Here is an 8555-nt window from a genome sequence, read left to right as displayed (position 1 = left end):
CTTAAAGAAAAGAACTTTCAACCTAGAATTTCATATTCAGCCAAACTAAGCTTCATAAGCAAAGGAGAAATAAAATCCTTTATGAACAAGCAATTCCTGAGAGATTTTATCACCACTTACATGAGTAAGGCCTGCCTTACATGAGTTCCTGAAGGATACACTAAACATAGAAAGGAACAACCAGTACCAGCCACTCCAAAAATGTACCAAATGGTAAAGACCACTGACACAATGAAAAAAAAAAAAAAACCACATCAACTAACGGGCAAAACATCCATCTAGCATCAAAATGGCAGTATCAAATTCACACATAACAATATTAACCTTAAATGTAAATGGACTAAATGCCCCAATCAAAAGACACAGACTGGCAAATTGGATAAAGTCAAAACCCATCCATGTGCTGTATTCAGGAAACCCATCTCACATGCAAGGACATGCATAGGCTCAACATAAAGCGATGGAGGAAGATTTACCAAGCAAATGCAGAGCAAAAACAAAGCAGGAGTTGCAATCCCAGTCTCTGATAAAATAGACTTTAAACCAACAAAGTTCAAAAGAGACAAAGTAGGGCATTACGTAATGGTAAAAGGATCAATGCAACAAGAAGAGCTAACTCTTCTAAATATATACACACCCAATACAGGACCACCCAGATAAATAAAACAAGTTCTTAACTACCTACGAAGAGACTTAGACTCACACACAATAATAGTGGGAGACTTTAACACTCCACTGTCAATACTAGACAGATCAATGAGACAGAAAATTAACAAGGATGTCCAGGATGTGAACTCAGATCTGGACCAAGCAAACCTACTAGACATCTATAGAACTCACCACCCCAAATCCACAGAATACACATTTTTTCTCAGTACCACATCACACCTACTCTAAAATTGACCACATAATTGGAAGTAAATCACTCCTCAGCAAATGCAAAAGAATGGAGATCATAACATTCTCTCAGACGACAGTGCAATCAAATTAGAACTCAGGATTAAGGCACTCACTCAGAACCACACAACTTCATGGAAAGTGGACAACTGGTTCTTGAATGTTGACTGGATAAACAATGAAATGAAGACAGAAATAAGGATGTTCTTTGAAACCAATGAGAATGAAGACACAACATACCAGAATCTCTGGGACACATTGAAAGCAGTGTCTAGAGGGAAATTTATAGCAAAAAATACCCATGTGAGAAGCAAGGAAAGATCTAAAATTGATACCCTATCATCAAAATTGAAAGAGAGGAGCAAAATAAAAAAAATCTCAAAAGCTAGGAGAATACACAAAAAAATAACTAATATCAGAGCAGAACTGAAGGAGCTAGAGACACAAAAAACCATTCAAAAAGAACCATTCAAAAAAATTAATAAATCCAGGAGATGGTTTTTTGAAAAGATCAACAAAATAGACCACTAGTCAGATTAATAAGAAAGAAAAGAGAGAATAATCAAATAGATGCAATAAAAAATGATAAATGGGATATCACTGATTCCACAGAAATGCAAACTACAATCAGAGATTACTATAAACAACTCTATGCACATAAACCAGTAACCCTGGAAGAAATGGAAACTCCTGGACACTTGCACCCTCCCAAGCCTAAACCAGAAAGAAGTTGAAACCCTGAATAGATAACAAGGGCAGAAGTTGGGGCAGCAATTAATAGCCTACTAACCAAACAAAGCCCAGGTCCAGATGGGTTCACAGCCAAATTCTACCAGATGTACAATGAGGAGCTGGTACCATTTCTTCTGAAACCGTTCCAAACAATCCAAAAAGAGGGAATCCTTCCCAAATCATTTGACAAGACCAACATCATCCTGATACCCAAACCTGGCAGAGACTCAACAAAAAAAACAAAAGTTTGGGCCAATGTCCATGATGAACACAGATGCAAAAACCTTCAATAAAATGCTGGCAAACCAACTGCAACAGCACATCAAAAAACTTATCCATCATGATCAAATAGGCTTTGTCCTGGAGATGCAAGCCTGGTTCAACATACACAAGTCTATAAACATAATCCATCCATAAACAGAACCAAACACAAAAACTACTTGATTATTTCAGTAGATGCAGAAAAGGCTTTTGACAAAATTCAACAGCACTTTATGCTAAAAACTCTGAATAAACTAGCTATTGATGGAATGTATCTCAAAATAATAAAAACTATTTATGACAAACCCACAGCCAATATCATACTGAATGGGCAAAAGCTGGAAGCATTCCCTTTGAAATCTGGCACTAGATAAGGATGCCATCTCTCACCAATCCTATTCAATATAGTATTGAAAGTTCTAGCCAGAGCAATCGGGCAAGAAAACGAAATAAAGGGTATTCAATTAGGAAAGGAGGAAGTCAAATTGTCTCTATTTGCAGATGACATGATTGTATATTTAGAAAACCCCATTGACTCAGCCCAAAATCTCCTGAAACTGATATGCAACTTCAGCAAAGTCTCAGGTCTCAAAATCATATAGGATACAAAATCAGTGTGCAGAAATCATGAGCATTCCTATACACCCATAACAGACTAAAAGAGAACCAAATCAAGGATGAACTACTATTCACAATTTCTAAAAAGAGAATAAAATACCTAGGAATACAACTAACAAAGGATGTAAAGAACCTCTTCAAGTAGAACTATGAACCACTGCTCAAAGAAATAAAAGAGGACACAAAGAGATGGAGAAACATTCCATGCTCATGGTTAGGAAGAATCAATATCATGAAAATGGTCACACTGCCCAAAGTAATTTATAGATTCAGTGCTATCCCCATCAAGCTACCTCTGAGCCTCTTCACAGAACTGGAAAAAAAAACACCTTAAACTTCATATGGAACCAAGACAATCTTAAGCAAAAAGAACAAAGCCAAGACAATCTTAAGCAAAAAGAACAAAGCTGGAGGCATCATGCTACTGGACTTCAAACTATACTACAAGGTTACAGAAATCAAAACAGCATGGTACTGGTAACAAAATAGAGATATAGACCAATGGAACAGAACAGAGGCAACACCACATATCTACAACCATCTGATCTTTGACAAACCTGACAAAAACAAGCAATAGGGAAAGGATTCCCTGTTTAATAAATGGTGTTGGGAAAACTGGCTAGCCATGTGCAGAAAACAGAAACTGGATCCTTCTCATAATGTGCAAATAATTTCCCATAAAGAGGACCTTTCCCATAGTGTGCAAATGATTGCTTGTAGTATTACAAAGAATCTGCACTGCAGAATCTTTTTTTCTTTTCTTTTCTTTTTTTTTTTGAGACAGAGTCTTGCTCTGTCACCCAGGCTGCAGTGCAGTGGTGTAATCTGAGCTCACTGCAAACTCTGCCTCCTGGGTTCAAATGATTCTCCTGCTTTAGCCTCCTGAGTAGCTGGAAATACAAGTGCTTCCAGCACAGAAACTGGACCCCTTCCTGACACCTTACACTAAAATTAACTCCAGATGGATTAAAGACTTAAACATAAAACCTAATACCTTAAAGACTCTAGAAGAAAACTTAGGCAAAATCATATAGGACATAGGCACAGGCCAGGACTTCATGACTGAAACACCAAAAGCAATGGTAACAAAGGCCAAAATAGATAAATGGGATCTAATTAAACTCCCAAGCTTCTGTACAGTAAAATAAACAATCACTAGAGTAAACCAGCAACCAATAGGATGGAAAAAAAATTTTGCAATCTACCCATCTGACAAAGGGCTAACATCCAGAATCTACAAAGAACTAAAACAGATTTACAAATAAAAATAAATAAATAAATAAACAAACAAACAAACAAACCCATTCAAAAGCAGGTGAAGGACATGAACAGACACTTTTCAAAAGAAGACATATATGAGGCCAACAAACATGAAAAAATGCTCATCATCACTGGTCATTAGAGAAATGCAAATCAAAACCATATTGAGATACAGTCTCATGCCAGTTAGAATGGCAATCATTAAAAAATCTAGAGACACCAGAGGCTGGAGAGGATGTGGAGAAATAGGAACACTTTTACACTGCTGGCGGGAGTGTAAATTAGTTCAACCATTGTGGAAGACAGTGTGGTGATTCCTCAAGGACCTAGAAACAGAAATTCTGTTTGACCCAGCAATCCCATTACTGGGTATATATCCAAAGGATTACAAATCATTCTATTATAAAGACACATGCACACATATGTTCATTGTGGCACTGTTTACAATAGCAAAGACCGGGAACCAACCCAAATGCCCATCAATGATAGACTAAACAAGGAAAATGTGGCAAATATACACCATGGAATACTATGCAGCCATAAAAAATGATGAGTTTGTGTCCTTTGCAGGGACATGGATGAACCTGGAAACCATCATTCTCAGCAAACTGACACAAGAACAGAAAATCAAACACCACATGTTCTCATTCATAGGTGGGTGTTGAACAATGAGAACACATGGACACAGGGAGGGGAGCATCACACACTGGGGTCTGTCAGGCGGGACTAGGGGAGGGACAGCAGGAGGTGGGGAGGTTGCGGGGAGATAACGGGGAGAAATGCCAGATGTAGGTGACAAGGGGATGGAGGCAGCAAACCACATTGCTATGTATGTAACTATGCAACAATCCTGCATGATCTGCACATGTACCCCAGAACCTAAAGTACAATTTTTTAAAAAAGGAAGAATTGTGCTAAATCTGCTAAATAAAAAAAATAAATAAATAAGGTTAGATAGAATTTTGAAAGGTAGAGAACAGGAAGGAAAGCATTTGTTGACTTATATCTTTATGCATACATTCAATCAACAAATACACATAATAAGTGTGTTCAGTGGCTAGACAGTGTTATATGTACTTTTCTGGCATGCATCAAAATGCAGGGACAGAAAGTACAAGCAGATACAGCAAAGATGAACTAATTGGCTGAGGCAAGAGATGGCATGGTTGGGCAGTGCCAAGTAGAGCCAGAGACAGGGAAAACCAGACTGTGGAGAGATTTGAACACCAGGCCTAGGATTGTTCCTAGTGGATCAATAATTAGATGAAATACAGGACACTAAAAGAAACATTTGCTAGCCCACTCCATTCTAGAAGCAATCTCTTTAGAAGACTCTCAGTGGGCCTGGTTTGGTGGCTTACGTCTGTAAGCCCAGCACTTTGGGAGCCCGAGGCGGGTGGATCATGAGGTTAGAGATCGAGACCATCCTGGCTGTCTCTACCAAAAATACAAAAAAATTAGCTGGGTGTGGAGGTGTGCACCTGTACTTCCAGCTACTCAGGAGGCTGAGGCAGGAGAATCGTTTGAACCCAGGAGGCGGAGTTTACAATGAGCTGAGATTGCACCACTGCACTCCAGCCTGGGTGACAGAGCAAGATCCTGTCTCAAAAAAAAAAAAGAAAAAGAGAAAAAAGACTTTGCAGTGCATTAATACTACAAGCAATCATTTGCACATTATGGGAAAGATCCTCTTTACTAGTTCAATAAGAGTAAAATTCATTCTTCTGTTATTAGGAACAGAGAGAATGGAGTAAATGCTGAGCAGCATTAATAAATTATGTTTAAAAGTATATCCAGGGCCCGCTTTACAGGCCTGCGACCTGTGCAGTCATGGGTGTCTCAGTGTTCAGCAGTGCCCCATGCCTGGTTTAATGATCTGTTGCTGCTGTCTTAAAATCCTTAATAATTTTTAACAAGGGGCTCCATGAATTCTATAACTAGTTCTGAGAAGACCAGTTTTAAAATTGCCCCCTTAGGATAGGAGACAAGTTACCTCAGCAAATGAAAATAAAAAATAAATTTAGTTATTTAGGAAATTAAATGACATTCCTGAAAAATAAAAAATCTGAAAGATTTTGTTCTTATATTAATGTGAAATGATTTTTAGCTTCAGTCAACAAGGGGATTTGTTTTTTTAAAAAAATATTTATTTATTTATTTATTTTGAGACAGAGTCTTGCTCTGTTGTTCAGGCTGGAGTGTAGTGGCGCAATTGTGGCTCAAGGCAATCTCTGCCTCCCAAGTTCAAGAAATTCTATTGCCTCAGCCTCCAAGTAGTTGGGATTACAGGTGACTGCCACCATGCCCAGCTAATTTTTTGTATTTTTAGTAGAGAAAGGTTTTCAACCACGTTAGCCAGGCTGGTCTCAAACTCCTGGCCTCAAGTTGATCCACCTGCCTCAGTCTCCCAAATTCCTGGGATTACAGGCATGAGCTACCACACCCAGCTCAACCATGCAGATTTCTATAAAGGTAGGAAAGGTGGAGGTGGCATGAATGGAGACCAGAGGTTCCTCCCTGAGGTTTTGGAATACAAATTAGAGACCTCCATTGATTTGCTATGAGAAACTTATGTAAAATAACTTCCTAGATTTCAATCTCTTCTTATGTAAAATGGGGATAAAAAGAGCATTGTTATAAGAATATGACATAAATTAGGTACTCAAAAACATATGTCTATTATTTAATCATCCATCTTATTAACTTTAGTGCTAAAAAAAGAATTTCCCCTTCCTATATTCAGAGTATTGTGATTTCATTTTATTTGGTGCAAAGGGCTAAGTTACGTCTATTTATGAGACTGTTTAAATGATTTGATGGCATACCAGAATTTTTTAATATTCTTTCCAAAGCATCAATATAAATTAAAATCCTGTTGAGGGACCTATGCGTATACAGAAATCCACCATTTTCATAGTGTCACTAGTCAAATGAAGACCATGTATGGAAAATACCAGTCAGCAAACAATCCAAACTTACAATATTAAAACCTGCAGGGTTACACTGGGGCAGAGGGGAAGGAGTGAAAAAGGGAGTTATGAGTACTAACAAAAATACCATGTGACACGAAGTAGAGGCAGTAAGACAATGTTAGAGCTTGCAGACTTAGCACAAAGATCTGAAAATCAAAACAAAAAACAAAAATCCCCTCAGAGCTACTGTGCTAGCATATTTCCTCCCCCCTCCCTCCCTCCCCCACTCCCTCCTTCCCTCTTCCTTTCCCCTCACGCTTTCCTATTCCCTTCCTTCTGCTAGATAACTTTAGTGAAAAAAAGAGCTCTACTGTTTTATTTCCTTACTGCTCACTCCCATTTCCCATTGTGCTATGCTTTCTTCCCTTGCAGACAAGGCATGCCTGCTGTCAAGGTCACAGTGTCCTCCTAGTGGATCTATCTAATGACTTCAATTCTCAGTCTTCTTTCTGGAGCACTGGCACGACCTATCACTCTGACCTATCGCTCTTTTGTTTGCACTTTCTCCTCTGTTCGCATATATCACCCTTTCTTGTATTTCTCCTATAAATTCTTGTCCAACTCCCCTCCCTCCTCTCTTTCTCTAAATTCAGCGAATCCATGTCAATCCTTGGCCTTTTCTCTGTCTTATTTTCCTCTATTTCAGTAATAGCACTCTTTTTCTTACCTTCAACCATTACATCTTTTTGACTCTAAAATCTCTGATTATACATTGCTCCTAAGCTCTAGTTCAGCAATTCCAATTGCCTACTGCAAGTTTCAGATTTTTCCAACCCTTCTCAGCTGTCTGCAATTATTAGGTACCTCACTAGAGGCAACAGAGCCCAGCCCCGTTCTAGAATTAATGAGAATTCAGACTGACAGGGGATGTCAGCCACTTTCTCTACAAACAAAGAGGATCTAGAAATAATGCAGTCTTTTAGCTTCCCCATATCTGAGGTCTTTAGGTGTTTAGCTGTTCCTTTTGCCCAGATCTGTGATGCCCATTTTGTTTTCTGCCAGTTCACTAGGAGTGGAGTTGGTAGTATCCTTGTTCCCTAGGAAATTGGCAACTTGTAATGAGGAGGATAAAACAGACTTCTTACTCTAAATCAATCCTTTTCCTTGTGGCTGGATTTTGAAGTTTTACTTCTTTTCACCAGGCTTTGAAAATCTTCCCTGATGAGTTAATCTTCACCCACCACATGAGTCTCCATGTCTCATGCTATGAGGATCGCTTTCGGAACATCATGGGACCTGCCTAAACTGGACTTGAGTTTGCCTCACCCTGCCCTAGATATCGACTGACACTAGTTATGCCTCTGGGAGACTTGATCCTTGATATTCAAAACTTTTATAAACCTACCACTGTTGATTATTACTCAGACCTTGCTTGGCTCTCCCCTCAAGCCCTTTCTCCACCAGCACAGCCAGTATCAGGACATTTATAATTCAGCTCTTGAGGTCCCATATTCTCCTGTGTTTACTATTTCTTCGCCTCATATCATTTTGTCCCAGACACCCAATCTCCAAATCACTTCCTCGTCTTTGACAAACTTCTTCTTTGCAACTCTAAAACAAACCCTTTGCCACGTCATTTTCTTCCATCTCCATGACAACTCCCACATGTTCCTCCATTACCTAGCTCAAACAAAATATTGATTTATCTCTCATTACTTGCCTTGACCCAGCTCATGCTCTAACCAATTAATCTGTGTGGTGTCTTTGTCAGTGCCCCTTGCCCTTCTACATCCAGGCCTTTGTTCTGACTGTTATCGTGGATGACAACATTCTTCCCACACTGCTTCTGACTCCAAAGATGTATTCAGTTTTCAG

The sequence above is a fragment of the Callithrix jacchus genome, chromosome 9 (genome assembly GCF_049354715.1).
Source record: "Callithrix jacchus isolate 240 chromosome 9, calJac240_pri, whole genome shotgun sequence".
Lineage (NCBI taxonomy): Eukaryota > Metazoa > Chordata > Mammalia > Primates > Cebidae > Callithrix > Callithrix jacchus.
Note: the sequence above shows the minus strand (reverse complement) of the source record.